The sequence below is a fragment of the Pocillopora verrucosa genome, chromosome 4 (genome assembly GCF_036669915.1).
Source record: "Pocillopora verrucosa isolate sample1 chromosome 4, ASM3666991v2, whole genome shotgun sequence".
NCBI classification, from domain to species: domain Eukaryota; kingdom Metazoa; phylum Cnidaria; class Anthozoa; order Scleractinia; family Pocilloporidae; genus Pocillopora; species Pocillopora verrucosa.
The window spans coordinates 4,353,158-4,368,543 of NC_089315.1; the positions used below are offsets into that span (position 1 = coordinate 4,353,158).

General features: G+C 38.6%; 1 protein-coding gene, 1 long non-coding RNA gene, 1 other non-coding gene and 1 pseudogene across 3 annotated transcripts in view; 2 read left to right on the forward strand and 2 right to left on the reverse strand.

Annotated features, from left to right (window-relative positions):
* Positions 1 to 15,386, forward strand: part of LOC131769194 (macrophage mannose receptor 1-like) — a 131,966-nt gene that overhangs the window by 80,200 nt on the left and 36,380 nt on the right. The gene's annotated exons all lie outside the window — the stretch shown is intronic.
* On the reverse strand, positions 147 to 5,474 carry LOC136280184 (uncharacterized). Its single transcript, XR_010717159.1, has 5 exons — positions 5,394 to 5,474; positions 4,502 to 4,559; positions 1,458 to 1,502; positions 1,130 to 1,188; positions 147 to 170 (listed from the first exon to the last, which is right to left on the reverse strand). It is a non-coding gene; the product is annotated as an uncharacterized lncRNA (long non-coding RNA).
* On the reverse strand, positions 314 to 386 carry Trnat-cgu (transfer RNA threonine (anticodon CGU)). The gene has a single exon. It is a non-coding gene; the product is annotated as a tRNA-Thr (tRNA).
* Positions 13,354 to 14,847, forward strand: LOC136280179 (uncharacterized; annotated as a pseudogene).

The window sequence follows — 15,386 nt, forward strand, 5'->3', positions numbered from 1 at the left end:
TGACAACTTGTTGAATTATCCTCTCGCACTAACGGTGTGTTCTCGTCGGCAGGTAAGCTGTGTATTGTGTATTCACTCGCAGCACTTTCCAAGCTGTGACCTGCTTCTGTCGGCATGTTTTCTTGAAAAAAACAACATTGGGTGGACAAACCAACCTATGTCCGCAAAATCTGGAAAAAGATAATCGAAACAGCCATAAATGAAGTATATATCAGAGCTTACACTCCAATGACCCATGAATATGAAAGCCATCTTCGCAGTTATGAGCACTACTTAAGCAGTAGTGAAAGGAAGGCCTGAAAAAAATAAATTCGGGCTTATACGGGATTTGAACCCATGACCTCTGCGATACGGGTGCAGTGCTCTACCAACTGAGCTAACAAGCCAACTGGAAACTGAACACTGTGTTGGTTCCAAATAAACCCGTGAATTGGTAAATAAAAGGCTGTGAAAATTTGAAATGCGGATAAAGACGTGAATATGATAGCGATCTTCGCAGTTATGAACACTACTTAAGTAGTAGTGAAAAGAATTCAGGCCTGCACGGGATTTGAACCCATGACCTCTGCGGTACCGGTGCAGTGCTCTACCAACTGAGCTAACAAGCCAACTGGGAGCTGGTCTCTGTGTTGGTTCCAAATGAACCCTTGAAGTGGTGAATAAACGGCTGTGAATATACGAAAAGTCATATATTTGAAATGCAGATAAAGACGTGAATATGAAAGCGATCTTCGCAGTTATGAACACTACTTAAGTAGTAGTGAAAATTCAGGCCTGTACGGGCAGTTCAAGTATATGACTTTCATAGATTCACAGCCGCAGCACAAGGTCAACAGAATAACAGGTGACAAATAAACTAGGTGATATTATCATGATCCAGCATCTGCACTCAGTTTGGAAAAGGGCAGGCAAGAGAGCCTCATGCAGAGACGTCATGGCTCATATGAGGAGTTTGATCGATAAGGAATATTGGTACAGATGGAGTCGCTTTTTAAATGCTGGGTACATAGCTTTTTTATAACTCATAAGTGCATGGAAGATCTATGAATTGATGGCAATGTTGGGATACTCCAGGCTTGGAGAAAACATTACTATTATAAAACAAAATTGGAGAAAAAACACCACTTACGCAGTCTTTGAATAAAAAATGTCCTTTCAACTACTGACACGTCTTCTGTTAAGGGATTCCTGCGTAATATGAAAAGTATGTAACGCTGAAGTCAAGCTAAAGAAACCTCAGGATCCATAACGAGAGCCTTATGATAGCCTTATGATAGCCTTATGATAGCCTTATGATAGCCTTATGATAGCCTTATGATAGCCTTATGATAGCCTTATGATAGCCTTATGATAGTCTTATGATAGCCTTATGATAGCCTTATGATAGCCTTATGAAAGCCTTTTGTTCTTAAAACACGACAACGGAATCATTTGAAAAAGTCCACTGCTGAAATTACCTTGTAACGACGTCTTCAGTTTGGGATTCAACCTCAAGAATTGAGCTGAGGATGAGACAAAAATATTTGAAAGGTAAGGAAATGAAACCTTTGTGTCGACTATGGAAAGCTAAATTAAAGAGCTAAAAGTCTGCAGTGTTGGAGTATTCTTCTTTCCAGCTATTTCCATGTATTTATTTATTTATTTTTTATCATGCGTTGTGTTTTCTCTTTTCCATCAGAACGTTCGGCGTGACGGAACTAAGGAGTAGGATCAGATAAATTATGCCGGCATAATTTTGGCCATAATATAGCCACAGCATCGAGCATAATGCGGGCTTAAGGACTAAACTTATCAAAAATTCTCTTGATGTAACAGTTCAACAAGAGATAAATTCTGAGCAATTTCAACGGTGGGCCTACTTCTTTTTCCTTCACTTAAGGAATTTGATCCAGTAAAATATTGTGTTCTGAAATTCGGTTGGAATGGTGGTATGAATGGGGGAGGGGAGGTTGAGGGTCTCTTAAAAGTTGTTATTACGTTGAGCAGAATTTTATACATAATGCTATACTTTCAGGGGTGACTCTCAAAAGCATAATGCTCAAATTTCGAGCGTATATAATTTATCTGACTAAACTAGGAGACTGCCGTGGGAGCGTCACAAACCAAAAATTGTCACGCCATGTTACTACTTTTGTTCATCTCTCCAATCGCGTCCACCCGTGCAAGCTTGTCATTTATTTAAACAAAGTAAAACATCCAAAGTTTGGTGAACAAAATGACTGGTGTGTGTTCGTGGTAAGTAGATTTCCATAGAGCAGGTTGCGCTTCAAACACGATCGCAAACAATCGCATACAATCGCATAAAGAAGATTATCCTTAACTCCCCTATGCTTTTAGCATCGGTGCGATCACTGGGAAGTGGAACATTCATTTCCTCAATTCGACTGCTCTATCTGACTCGTGCTATTTATGCAACACCTAACGAAATATGAATATAGTAGCCGCGTTTGACCTAAACTTTGGATCACTCTTGAATCTCATTAGTGAAAGCGGCAAAAGCCTCCCTCTAATTAAGCGAGTTGCCACCATTTCATGAGGTGCAAACACCACATATCTTTGATGGGTTCAGTATTTCTTACAGAACAATTGCTATTCATATATAAAGTAGCTTTTTATTTCCAAGATCAAGAAATTATATGGTAATTGAACTGAAAACAACTCAGTAGGTGACTAGATTTGCCGCTGTGATTGCAGTGAATTAATTCTTCCACAAGATGGCCACCTCCGTCCTAGTCGTGATCATCCTTTCCTTCCCCGTTCTTAGCAGTCGTAATGATCATTTAAGATTCAATGTTTTTTTTTGGAAAAAATTGCTATCAGTACTCATGGCCGATTTCTTATTCAATCAAATGCAAATTCAATCGCGAAGGTGCTTGAGTCTGCAAAATGGTAATCGTCATTAAATGATGTGCTATTTGTTTATTCATCTATTTTTTTTTCTTTCCAGCGGATGAGTGATCGGCTGCAAAAGTTCGAGCAAAGGGTGCTTAAACTTTGAGCCATGTTAGCAGTAGTATCGAATTCTTAATTTGTCTTTAGATGAATCCTTGAACTAGGGAGACTTACTTTTGACAAATAGTTACCGCTGTTGAACTCTAGTCCTTAAGAAATCGTTATCAGTAAGGCTTGTAAGGGGTATGGTTGACATCCCCATAACATCAAGTGAACACTCGCATATAGGAAGTAGAACAACCAAAGCAAGCCAAAAAAGCGGAAAGAAGCTTTTCTCGGGGGGTTTGGCTTTTGGGATTGTGGTGTGCTAAGAACTTTAGAGAATTATTTCGAGGGGTTTATAATCAAGGCCAATCAATATAGACCCAATTCCTCGCTTTAAATTACAGCTTTGAGTGTAAAACTTGCTATCTATTCAGATTTTGATAAGTTTTGCAAGAGGAAATACTCACAGTGTTGATCTTCACCGGCCGGACTTTCTTTGAATCAAATCGTAACTGCGTCAAATCCTGGACTTTCGCCAAAATTGTTCTTACCAAAATAAGACATTTCCAGAACAAACGGTTTATGAATAACTATTGTAGTGTTTCCGACAGCTGTCAATCATAGTGTTCGGAATGCATACGCGGTCCAAAAGAAAAGGGGCGGAATATCTTTATCCTGTTGCAAAGGTCGCATGGATATAAGAGTTGTGTTTCAAACACAAACACGACCGCTGCTTCGTCGACAATGACATTTCTGTTTACGGTCCAAGGTCCAAGGTCCAAGGCTTTGTTAAGAAATCGTTACTTCGACATAATTTTGCGGCGCAAATCTCAAAACACATCGATCAATCTCTTCACTCTACGCAGTGCTTACAGAAACGGCTATCTATTCAGAGGAGATTTTGGTTCAGTTTTTTGAGATTTGCTAGAGAGAATAGTCACCGCGCTGATTTAGATCTGCCTAACTCTTCTGAAATTCAAATAGAAAGAACAAGTTGGGGAGAATAGCAAGGCCTTACTCTGAATCTTAGATTAAACTCCTGTTTAGCCCTGAATTTTTCTCGGGCTTTATTTCCACTACTATCCAAGTAATGTTTATCACTGCCAAGGTCACTCTTACATGCATTTATTAGTCTGCGGTCCACATTTGTGATTTTTATAAATTAAAAGTCCAAGCTAATAATGATATCAATAACCGCTTCGACTGATCAAGCAACGCGGAAAGACCCTAATTTCGAAATGTCGACTGACCCAAACTGGTCGTCAGCAGGTATGTCTCGACAAATCACGCTCTAAAAAGGTGTATCATATGTATATTGTACAACATCAAAAGATGATTCCCTTAAGAAAACATTGAATATGACATTTCCGTATGCGCTTCAATTGGAGGTCAATTGAAAAACTTGAAACTCGAGTTTCCATCATCAAAACTATCTATATATCTGCTGTGCTTGTCCTTAAAACTGCATTATTGCATTAGTTTCTGTACTTAAGAGTAATCGAGTCAGTCGAAATACATTTTGAATACGTTAAACATCACTTAAAACGGTCTAAACTATAATTACCTGATTGGATATGAAGAAAGAGAGTTATTCAGCTGATGCCTCCTCTTTGAGCCAATAACTAAAAAAATTAACACACTACGATATGATTTGGATGACCCTCGGAAGGTTGAGTGATTTCAACTGAAATGAACTTGCATGAGAAATGAATTCGCACTCACATTTCCCTTGTTGAAATAAAGATAGTGTAAATGGTGATAATGATAACAGTAAATATGAAAATGAGCATAAAAACTAGTATAACAATCGTTATTGTTATTGTTATTGTTATTGTTAATAACGTTACATATATTATTATTATCTTCATGGATGGCGCTCACATCAGCTTAATTTCAGCCAGAATATCTTTATCCTGTGGCAAAGGTCGCATGGATATAAGAGTTATGTTTCAAACACAAACACGACCGCTGCTTCGTCGACAATGACATTCCTGTTTACGAAATTTAGATCACTACACTTTTTGCCAGTGAAGTCTAGTCGGAAACCGAGCACCTAAGTGATCATAATTTACGTGTATTCATTTGGACAACTATTGGTAATTTACAAAAAGTCCCCTAAAATGATCAGGGCAAACCTCATGCAAAACCTGTTTCATCACCTCGTCGAGGGATAGCAGAAATGGCTTATTCAATGGCAATCTTTAACAGCTAAAAAATCCTCCATTGGTCGCATATGTTCTGGTACAAGGTGAGCAGGAGGCAGCCAGACGAAGGAGGAAGCGTTTGGAGAAACTCGATATGTCGTCTAGTGTTCCTTTTAGTCCTTGATTATTTGGAGGGGTTTATAATCAAGGCGAACAACTATAGACCCAATTCCTCACTTTATATTACAGCTTTGAGTGTAAAAATTGCTATCTATACAGATTTTGATAAGTTTTGCAAGAGGAAATACTCACAGTGTTGATTTGCACCGGCCTGACTTTCTGTGAATCAAATTGTAACAGCGTTCAAATCCTGGACTTTCGCCAAAATTGTTCTTACCAAAATGAGACATTACGTCATACTTTGCTAACTGACTGAGCTAGGTTATTTAAAGATTACATTGGCGTACTTTCCAGAACAAACGGTTTATGAATAACTATTGTATCGGTTCTGACAGCTGTCAATCACAGTGTTCGGAATACACACTCGGTTTAAAAGAAAAGGGAGTTTTTCGGTAGTCGTGTATCGTCTTGCATGTTGATTAAGTGCCGCTTTCGCTAAGAGCGGTCCTCTCGACCTCCCGTCGGAAAAAAAGTTTTCTTTTCTTTTTTGCCTATGGAGAGGGCTTAGGACACATTTTCCAATAGTTTAGTTGTTCTCCAATTCTCTTTTTTCGCGTCGCCACAGGCCAAATATGATTTTTGGCTAGAACACCCGTGTGGACAGCGATCGTTGTGCATTCACAAAGTGAAAAAAAATGAACCCGCTTAATCGTTGGTTTCATTTTTGTAGCTGTTGTCTTGATTATCTCCTCTTTTCAGGAGAGCAGATCCTTTGACATCGACAAATGAAATGTAATGAGCTATTTTTCAAGACAAATAACAGATTTCTTTTTTGTCTCATATGTATAATGACTGAACTCCATGTTCGTTGTTTTTTATAAAACCTTATTAGAGTTAGTCTCAACGGAAGATGAAGATGTTTTAAAAAAAGACAAAATAACGTTACTTGCCAAAGTTGGATGTTGCATGTTTATCCTCCGTCTTGTGAACTTAAAAGTCAAAAAGTCAAAATGTATGTGACGTCAATTAAGGTATGGCTTCAGTGGTCAGGAGCTTTTGTAAATGTTTGTGCTTTGGAGCGTTAGGGAAGGCATTGGGGAAAAGGGCCAGCTAGAATCTAAAACAAAAATCTTCTTTCCTTTACGTTAATATACAGGAGGCTGATATTTTACGATTTTTGCACATTTACTTTCGTCTATTTGTTGGTTTGTTTTTTCTTTTTTACGTATGATGTATATGGCACGACGAACGGTGCTCGTTTCCAGCAGGGTCACGATTTGAGGTCCTCCGGAGTACCAGATCTATTGAACAACCCTTACCCCACCTGCATTGGATGAGAACTAATTATAAATGGGTTTAGGGCTTAGCACGCCGTACTTCAGTTGATATATCCGAGTCATACCCAGACCTTTGATGAGTAATTTTTCTGATATCTTTGGCAAGACAATTTATTTTCCCTAATGCCTCTCCACCCAGGAGTGTATTGTGTTGCTGGAAAATTGTCACGGGATCTTAGTGAAATTTTCATGATCATTCGCAGTGAGGAGCGTCATTTTAGTGTCTCCATTTGGAGTAGAAAGCACTAAATAATGGTTTAACGCATTAACCGTGGAATAAAGACAGATGTCAATTTTTCAAATTGTGATTACAGTATTAAGTCTCAGGCATACTACGCAGTATTTATTTACCTTGCATGTACATAACTGTAGTCATTATCGCCATGAGCAAACATGCGAAGTTTTGTTGGGCTTTTGGAGCTGAAAGAGAAAAAAAAAATAATTTCGAAATTATTTTTTTCTCTTTCAGTTCACACAAAAAGTCGGGGTGTTATGGTGACACCCAAAAAATGTAAATTTTTGCAACTGTGTGAGCACCATTTTGGTGTTTCATCAACGCTGAAACGGTCTTTCACACCAACATGGTGTAAATTCGTTTTTATTTCATAGGTACCGAGATTTACCCACAAAAATCGTAGTGAATAAAATTCGTACTGATTCTAAATGTAGCCAATCAGGAGTACGAACGACAAAATTTCACCGTGAAAAATTATCGTTCGTCCAATCAGCAACGCGAACGACGAAATTTCACTAATGATGAATGAACGTACTGAAGAGAACGTCATGCGAGAGCCGTTGCACAAAACCCGCGCGCTTTGAAAAATGGCCGAGGGAAGGTTCGCTTCTGTTTACTCAGTTGAAGAATTCATTTTAGAACACGAAAACAAAAATACCGCTCAAAAAACTGAAAGAGATGTAAGATTGCTTGAAAGATTTTTGAAAACGAAGGACGAAGACAGGAAAATTGAAGATATTCCAGCGACTGAGTTGAATGAATTCATTAGCGAATTTATTATCTCCTAGAACTACTTTTTACGCTTTTCATCGCCCCATTTGTGCTATTTGTCTACCAAAGACAACACGAAAAAATCTCAGCACCTATGAAATAAACATATTACAGCATGGAAAATGCTTTGTACGATTTTCATTCACTCGTTGATACGTATCAGAAAACTCACTCGTTCGTTTTCTGATACTACACAACTCGTGAATAAAAATCGTACGCGCGCATTTTCCATGAAGTAATCTCTATTTATGTCGTGTAACTGAAGTGTAACTATACACCACAATAGTGCTGACTTATCACTGTTCTAGCGTACTCTAACACTAAAAGAGTGTCTCTTCATACTGAATTGGTGTAAAATGCATTGCAGCTGTGTCAACACCGAGAGAAGGTGATTTTACACTGTTATGAATTTTACACTCAATTGGCGTAAATCAGCACTTCCACCAGTATTATCAAACAACACCCTATGCGTTGTAATAACACTCTTGATAGTGAAATTAACACCGAAACTGCAAATACAATTGAATGCGATGGGTTCTCTTGTTCTCACTTTTATTATTTTCAATCTCAAACTCACCAACGAAACATAAAAAATAAAGTCTTAGCACTTTAGTTCGTTCAAAAATTGCAATAATTTTGTTGGCAGTCTTGCATTATCACAAACTTTTAAAATGTATCTCTGCAAGAAGAGATACACGTTCAAACATTCTTTCGGATACTCCACATTACACACAAAATACAACAATAAAAAAGTAATCAGCGCCTCTGTGTGCCCCCCATTTGTTTTTATCAAGAGCTCCTGTTCCCTGCTGATAAAGATATGGTATGAGGAGCATACTTTGATTTCCCCTCAAATATGATGAAGAGAGGCATTCCTGTCCTTGCCTTGCCGGCCACTTTTTTTGCTGCAGTAGCATTCTACAGGGTAATTAGATAAGGGAAAAAACTGTATCAGTCATTTATTCTATAGTTAAGCAGTGCCAAAAGAAAGGCTGAAGGCAGTCTTTTATATTGAATGCTTTGCCTGCCACTTTATAGAATTGTAAGACAAGCAGATAAGGCTTTTCCGGACAAGAAACACAAAAGAGAACTGGTAGATTTAAGTGCTTGAAAGAAGAGGTAATGTTTGCCTCATGTTCTATTTCTGCTTGTGAGACAGCAGCATGAAACTGCTTCACAGCAACATGTAACCCTCTGTAGGAGGCAAGTGATACTTGGTCAAATTTTCCTTCTCCCAAGGTAACATTTGAATCACAATCCAAATTTAAAATTTCCCTGGGAATATCCAGTAGTGATTTAATGAAAACAACACCTTTTGAAAAGTTATTGCTTGATTTCTTTTCTAGAGACATCTGGGACTGAAGTTATTTTTTCTTTTTCTCGCTCTACTTGGCGCCACATTTGGTAAAATTTATCCTTCTTTTTTTCAGTGTAAAGCAATTTCTCTTCTGTTGCCTGTCTTTTGTATTTTTCTTGTTTTAACTCTTGAACTGCATATTTCTCCGGTCGCCTTTTTTTCTGTCCGTTTTCTCTTATTTCTAGCTAATCTCTGGCGTCATGTTGCCTCCATGGATCTTATCCAAGTTTTATCTTTAACAGTTTCACTTCAAAGGAAACATGGAAGTAAAATTGTTTTTGTTGTTGTTTTTTTTTTGTCAGCCACTTGTCATCCTCTGCTGGTTCCCTTCATGTTCCAAGTAATGAGCGGTATTAAATATTTAATCCACTCAACTTTGGAGCTAGTAAAAAGCGGAAAATCCGATTTAAATAACTTTGGGAGTCCACAACATGATTGAATGGTTGGGGATAACAGTGACCATAGAAACTCTGTTCAATCATGCTCCAAAAATAGAATGGAAACTTGAAATCAGTGAAAGTTAACCAGAAGTTACAGTGAAAATAGTCTAAGGCAAGTAGACACTCACAGGCTATAGAAAAACTATAAATTTGTCAAATGGAGTGATTAATTGATAGAGTTCCTGGAGCAGCGGAGTGCTACTTTAAGGGAATTTTTAATAGCTATGCCTGAAATGGTTCATACGTCAGCACAATGAGCGTTATTACGAAATATTGCGTCAGCTTTTTTACCTCTTTTTTGCCTCTCTTCGTGTGAGCTTATGTCGTTTGAATCGTCCAGGTTTTTGTTGCAAGTTGGTGTACTGTGCGCCAGTGGTTCACTCTCTGGAATCTCAATGGTCATTCCGGGCAACGGAAACGACGACTGCTCGCTCGCTTTGAGCTTCTCGATCTGAGTAGTTTAGCACGGACACCTCTGGGGGCACGAGGCTTTTCAGTGTCTCTTCTCCATCAACTAACTCGTCTTTTGGTGTTCAAGAAAAAGTAAAAACCCAATAGAAAAAGAAACAAAACAAGCAAAGAAGCTAAGAACTTGAAAAGAAAGTATTTATAACCATCAAGGTGATTGTCATTTGGCGCCAAATTGTATTTTCGGTTAGTGAAGAAGATACGTAAGTGTCACGGTGCATTTCAAGCAAACTTTCTTAGAGAAATTGCACAGTCGTTTGAATTCGTGTCTTCAAACAAGTGAAAAGTTATCTGGAGTACATCTACATCAAACGTCCTTATTTGTAACAGTTTGGAGTTGCCTTGGCCTGTAAAAACTTTATGAAACGTGACTAAAACATCGGCTTACCAAAGAAGACGTCGGCAAATCCTTGAAATCCCTCTTTCTTTATCCACTCCCTCATATCATCACAAGAAAAAATAATTGAATTCACATTACTAAAATGTTTTTCTGACCGTAAAAATACCTAGATCGCGGTACAAATTGACTTCCCTGAAATTTAGAGTGTCAGTTTGAAATGTCCGACAACAATGTGAGTTCTCTAAACCAACACCCGTCACTTTCAACTCTTCTTTCTCGCTATCCTCTGATTGGACGAGAAGACTGCGAGTGATAAGAAACTTGTCGTGATAATCTTGTAATTGTATAGCGTGACACTCTATTTTCTAATTTAGTAATTAAGCTGAGGGTTTGATTACAGTTGGGTTACTTAAGATTTAGATGTATAATTGAGCGTAGCACGGTAATAGCAGACTTGTAGTAAGAATGTTCGCGATAGAGAAAATCAATAATGGTCTGAAATAATTAGATAAGGAATTGCTTGGGGAAATTGTGCGTGCGCGTTTGGGTTGGAACATCCTGTGACGTTGCGTGATGTTTCATTCGTGCAGCAAATGGTGCGTGCGTGCGGGTGCAAATTACAGAAGTGTTGATCGGCGTATAATGGGAAACAGTTATTTCCTGTAAGTAAGTAAGTAAGTAACATTATTAAACCACATATCGCATATGAGCGAATAGCTCGTTTAAATGCAAATGTGCCATTTTAAAAAATCAAGTTGACAGGAAATAACTTGGGATTTTAGTAAATCACGAATAAGTAATGATAATCTTGGATTAACGTAGTTTAGGCGTGTATTTCCGTTGTAATAGCAGATAAATAGAATCACTATCTTGTCACAGAAGACTGGAGAACGATTGAATGTAGAAAGTCCGGATATTGTATGGATCGTAAATAAACGCAAGAAATCGGAAAGATACAGTCCTATTAATTGTCGAACCAGCGTTCAGCAGAGATTTTCCTTAACGCAGTGGAAAATTCTGCAACAAAACTCCGAAAAATGCCAAGAATTTGTTAATTTAGCCAATGATACTATGATGCAATGTTTACTCGATAAAGTGCCGCAGCGTTTATTAAATTTTTCGACTAGCCGATGCGGCGCTTAGTTAGTTAAAACTCGTTTGCCTCAGCGTTGATAGGTTCGTGATCGCGATGATCATCCACATGGCAAGCCAACACACTCCATCCTCTACTTTTTATGTCTGCAATAATATAAATATTTGGGCGTAACTCGTACCAATTTACGTTTTCATTGGTAGAGTTTCTTACTACAAAATTCAGCATCGATCAATGAACGCTTTTTTGTAAACTTATGCATCAAGTATTTTAGCTTGCTTGTAGTCTGAGATTCGTAGTCGACGTATCACAAATGACAACTTCACGGCATACTTTTAACACCATGTCTTCGGAATCGCCTCTCTGGAGAAAATTCACCCGTTTCAGGATTCTCCTTTTGGCAGGCGACGGTCGATTTTCGCCACCTGACAACAGCAGATTCACATGTAACTGACGTACTTTCATTACAAAAGGATAGGAAAGAAATGTCAAGAATATTTTTGTGATTTCTCAGCTTATACGACATTATTCTACTTCAGATCTGTTTGAAAAAGAAAACCCAGCGTTTAAGACATTTCACACTTGTTTGATGTTATTTAACACTGAATTTTACACACTTACACTACTCAGTGTGCTTTACAAACCGGTGGTGTTGAACCCTTGCAGGGGATTTCTTTTCATAGGGAGAGGGTAAAAAAACTCCAGCAAGGTGTTATATAGTACTTTGCCTACACCTAATTGATGTTACTTAACACTAACTTGATTTAATTTTATAATTACACTTGGTTGGTGTCGTGTCAACACCAATATGGTCTATAATTAATCACACAACCATCATTCAAGAAATATGTAAAAGAGTTAAGATTGGTTAAGATAGTGGCGCGACCTGTCTCAATCTCACCTTGTAGTCTGAGTAATAACTAATGCATTCCTGGATTACTTTCGATAGACAGACTAATTAAAAATATCCTATCACACTAACTACCAGTGGAAGCTCAATGATGACAAACCTATATTTTTATACACCTGACAGAAATGTAGAAAATAACTATTGAGTTAAACGACGAAAGTAATTTGGCGTGTACCACTGTTTCTCCTTATCTTCCCAATGATACGCTTTTCATCGAAGAATAATTTTTTCCATAGGAGTTCAACTATTTTTCTACAAAAGGGCAGTACCAAAACGTCGTTAATGATAAGGGCCTTCGTTACTTTCCTGTTTGCAGCTGGAACAGAAATCAAAGCAGTACTTACCCTAATCATGTTAAAGACCACGGTAGCGAAAAAACGAAAACAAAATAAAATTAGAACTTCCTTTTAACAATACCCACGTGCAAAACGGTTTCGTTTCACGGACGTTAGTGTAATTTAGAAGTAATACTAGCACCATCATAGAAAATAAATTTGGCATTTCAAGACCAATTTGAGCTTTGACTAATTTAGCTTCATATGGATAACAGTCGCTGATATCATTAGGATTATACTCGTTGATCGCGAGTGAAGCACCAATCACATAGAGTACATAAAATAATATCAGTGTCCAAAATTTTGGCAGACAAAGCAGATCTTTTAGAACTGTGCATATGGAGACTGAAAGGGATTTTTTCATTATTATCACAAAAATACAACAAGATAAAACGGTAAAAACGAACGATAAAATCCGACGTTTCGGAGTAGTCATGACTCCATTATCAAGGTAAAAGTTTAAAAACATGCAAATAACAGCTCTGAATTACATCCAGCGCAAAGTACAGAAACCTCCCAAGACAATTTTGGTTGCCATCGAACAACTGAAACGACGTGACGACATCGTCATCACCAAACCAGATAAAGGATCGGGAGTAGTCGTAATGAATAAGTCCGAATATCTGCGACTATTATCCGAAGCTTCCATCAATGATTCCAGTAAATTTCAAGCTGTTCCCCTGGAAAGGCCCTCGAGTAAAGGTAGGCCGCCAACATATTACCACCCCCTCCTAAAGAAAGAGAAAGATTTAGACGCCATTGTTCGAAGAATTCTGCCTAAGTCCATAGCAGATACTGTTCGTCCTACAGGTTCCAGATTAGCGCATTTGTACGGCTTACCGAAAACACACAAGGAGCGCTTGGCGATGCGCCCTATACTATCAGCAACGCAAACTTACAACTATGCACTGGCGAAATGGCTCGACACTAAACTAAAGCCTCTCTCTCTGAATCGCTACACAGTAACTGACATTTTTTAATTTGCCGACGAAATTCGCGAATTGAAAATATCAAACGGCGACATTCTGGTTTCTTACGACGTGTCCTCCCTCTTTACCAACGTACCCTTGGATGAAACAATTGAGATACTCGCGAACAGAGCTTTTGACAACGACTGGTTTAATTCAACCTATGACCTGAACCTGACCAAAACGGACCTTGTTGACCTTCTCAGTGTAGCTACAAAAGGACAACTCTTCCAGTATAATGGAGCACTTTACGAACAGACGGATGGCGTGGCCATGGGTTCCCTCCTTGGTCCCCTGCTAGCTAATGTGTTCATGTCTTCAATTGAAGAAAACCTCGAGCGAGAGGATAAACTTCCTTCCTTCTATCGAAGGTACGTTGATGATACACTTACTATCATGCCAAATATCGCAACAGCATCTAACTTCCTGGACACTCTTAACAAGGCACATTCTTCCATAAAATTTACGATGGAAACCGAATGCAATGGCATGCTCCCTTTTTTGGGCATCCAGTTACTGAACCGATCGCCCCAAATAGAGACAAAGATGTACGTAAAACCCACGAATTCAAGTCTCCTCTTACATTACCAAAGTCACGTTGACAATCGGTACAAACAGGGTTTACTCCGAACTATGCTGGGCCGAGTACATCGTTTATCTTCTTCTTGGTCACACTTCTCAGACAAATGTGACCGATTGAAGACAGTATTCTCGCGTTTAAAGTACCCCAAACACCTCATCGACTCTGCCACCAAAAATTTCGTTGACTCAAAGGTTTGTGACCAGCAGCGACCATTATTACCAACTAAAGGGACGGATGACACAATTCGAGTGGTTCTACCATTTAAAGACCAAACCTCAGCAAATTTTGTGAAAGGACAACTCAAGGATCTGAGCCTAAAAGTGAACACCAACATCCAGCCCGTATTTGTCAGCCGAAAAATTGATCAAGAACTGAATGTGAAAGAAGCAAAGCCATCGATCGTAAATGAACAGTGTGTTGTTTATAAATACCAATGTGACCTGTGCGATGCAGGTTATATAGGATACACACGCGGACATTTACACAATCGTGTAAAAGGACATAAACAACAGTCCTCAGCCATTGCCAAACATTGCAAGAACATACACGGGACGATCCCTCAGGACCTACTGAAATGCTTCGAAGTTCTTAAGAAGTGCAGGAACAAATTTGACTGCTTATTGTACGAAATGCTTCATATAAGAACTTTAAAGCCAAACCTGAACGTGCAATCGGACTCTATTCGTGCGAAAGTATTTGTATAATCTTCGCACCTATTATGTTAATTCTTCGCGCCACATCGCTTAAATACTGTTATTTGCATGTTTTAAACTTTTACCTTGATAATGGAGTCATGACTACTCCGAAACGTCGGATTTTATCGTTCGTTTTTACCGTTTTATCTTTTAAGAAATCTCTTTTAATATGATAAAAAATAATTTGATTAAACTAGCTCACGCTACAAAATTAAATGGCTGGTTAAATGTGTGCTTTAGTGGTAGTACTAATTTAAATGTGCCAATTTTGTTTTTACTAGTAACTTCTTGTCCTGTTTGTCATAGCGTCCTATTGTAAATTAACAACATTACAAAGACTTACCAGACCCAACAGGGAGGAATATTCCCGTGCGTCGAAGGATTGCCTTCGAAAGCGCTTTGTTTATACCACGGTCACCCTTTCGTGATTTCCCTTCCTTGGCATGCCTCGATAATTCGGATGGAACACGGCACCGTTGCGAGCCTCTTCGCCATCCAATGCCCAAAGAGGAGCGATGGGCTGGGCAGATAGTCATGTCCGAAATTAATATTGGAAGGCAACGTGAATATCGATGCCCGTGCTAAAATGAGATCGACTTCCGATTCAACATCATTCACGCCCACGGCCTGTTTGTGTGCTGAGATGTCTTTCT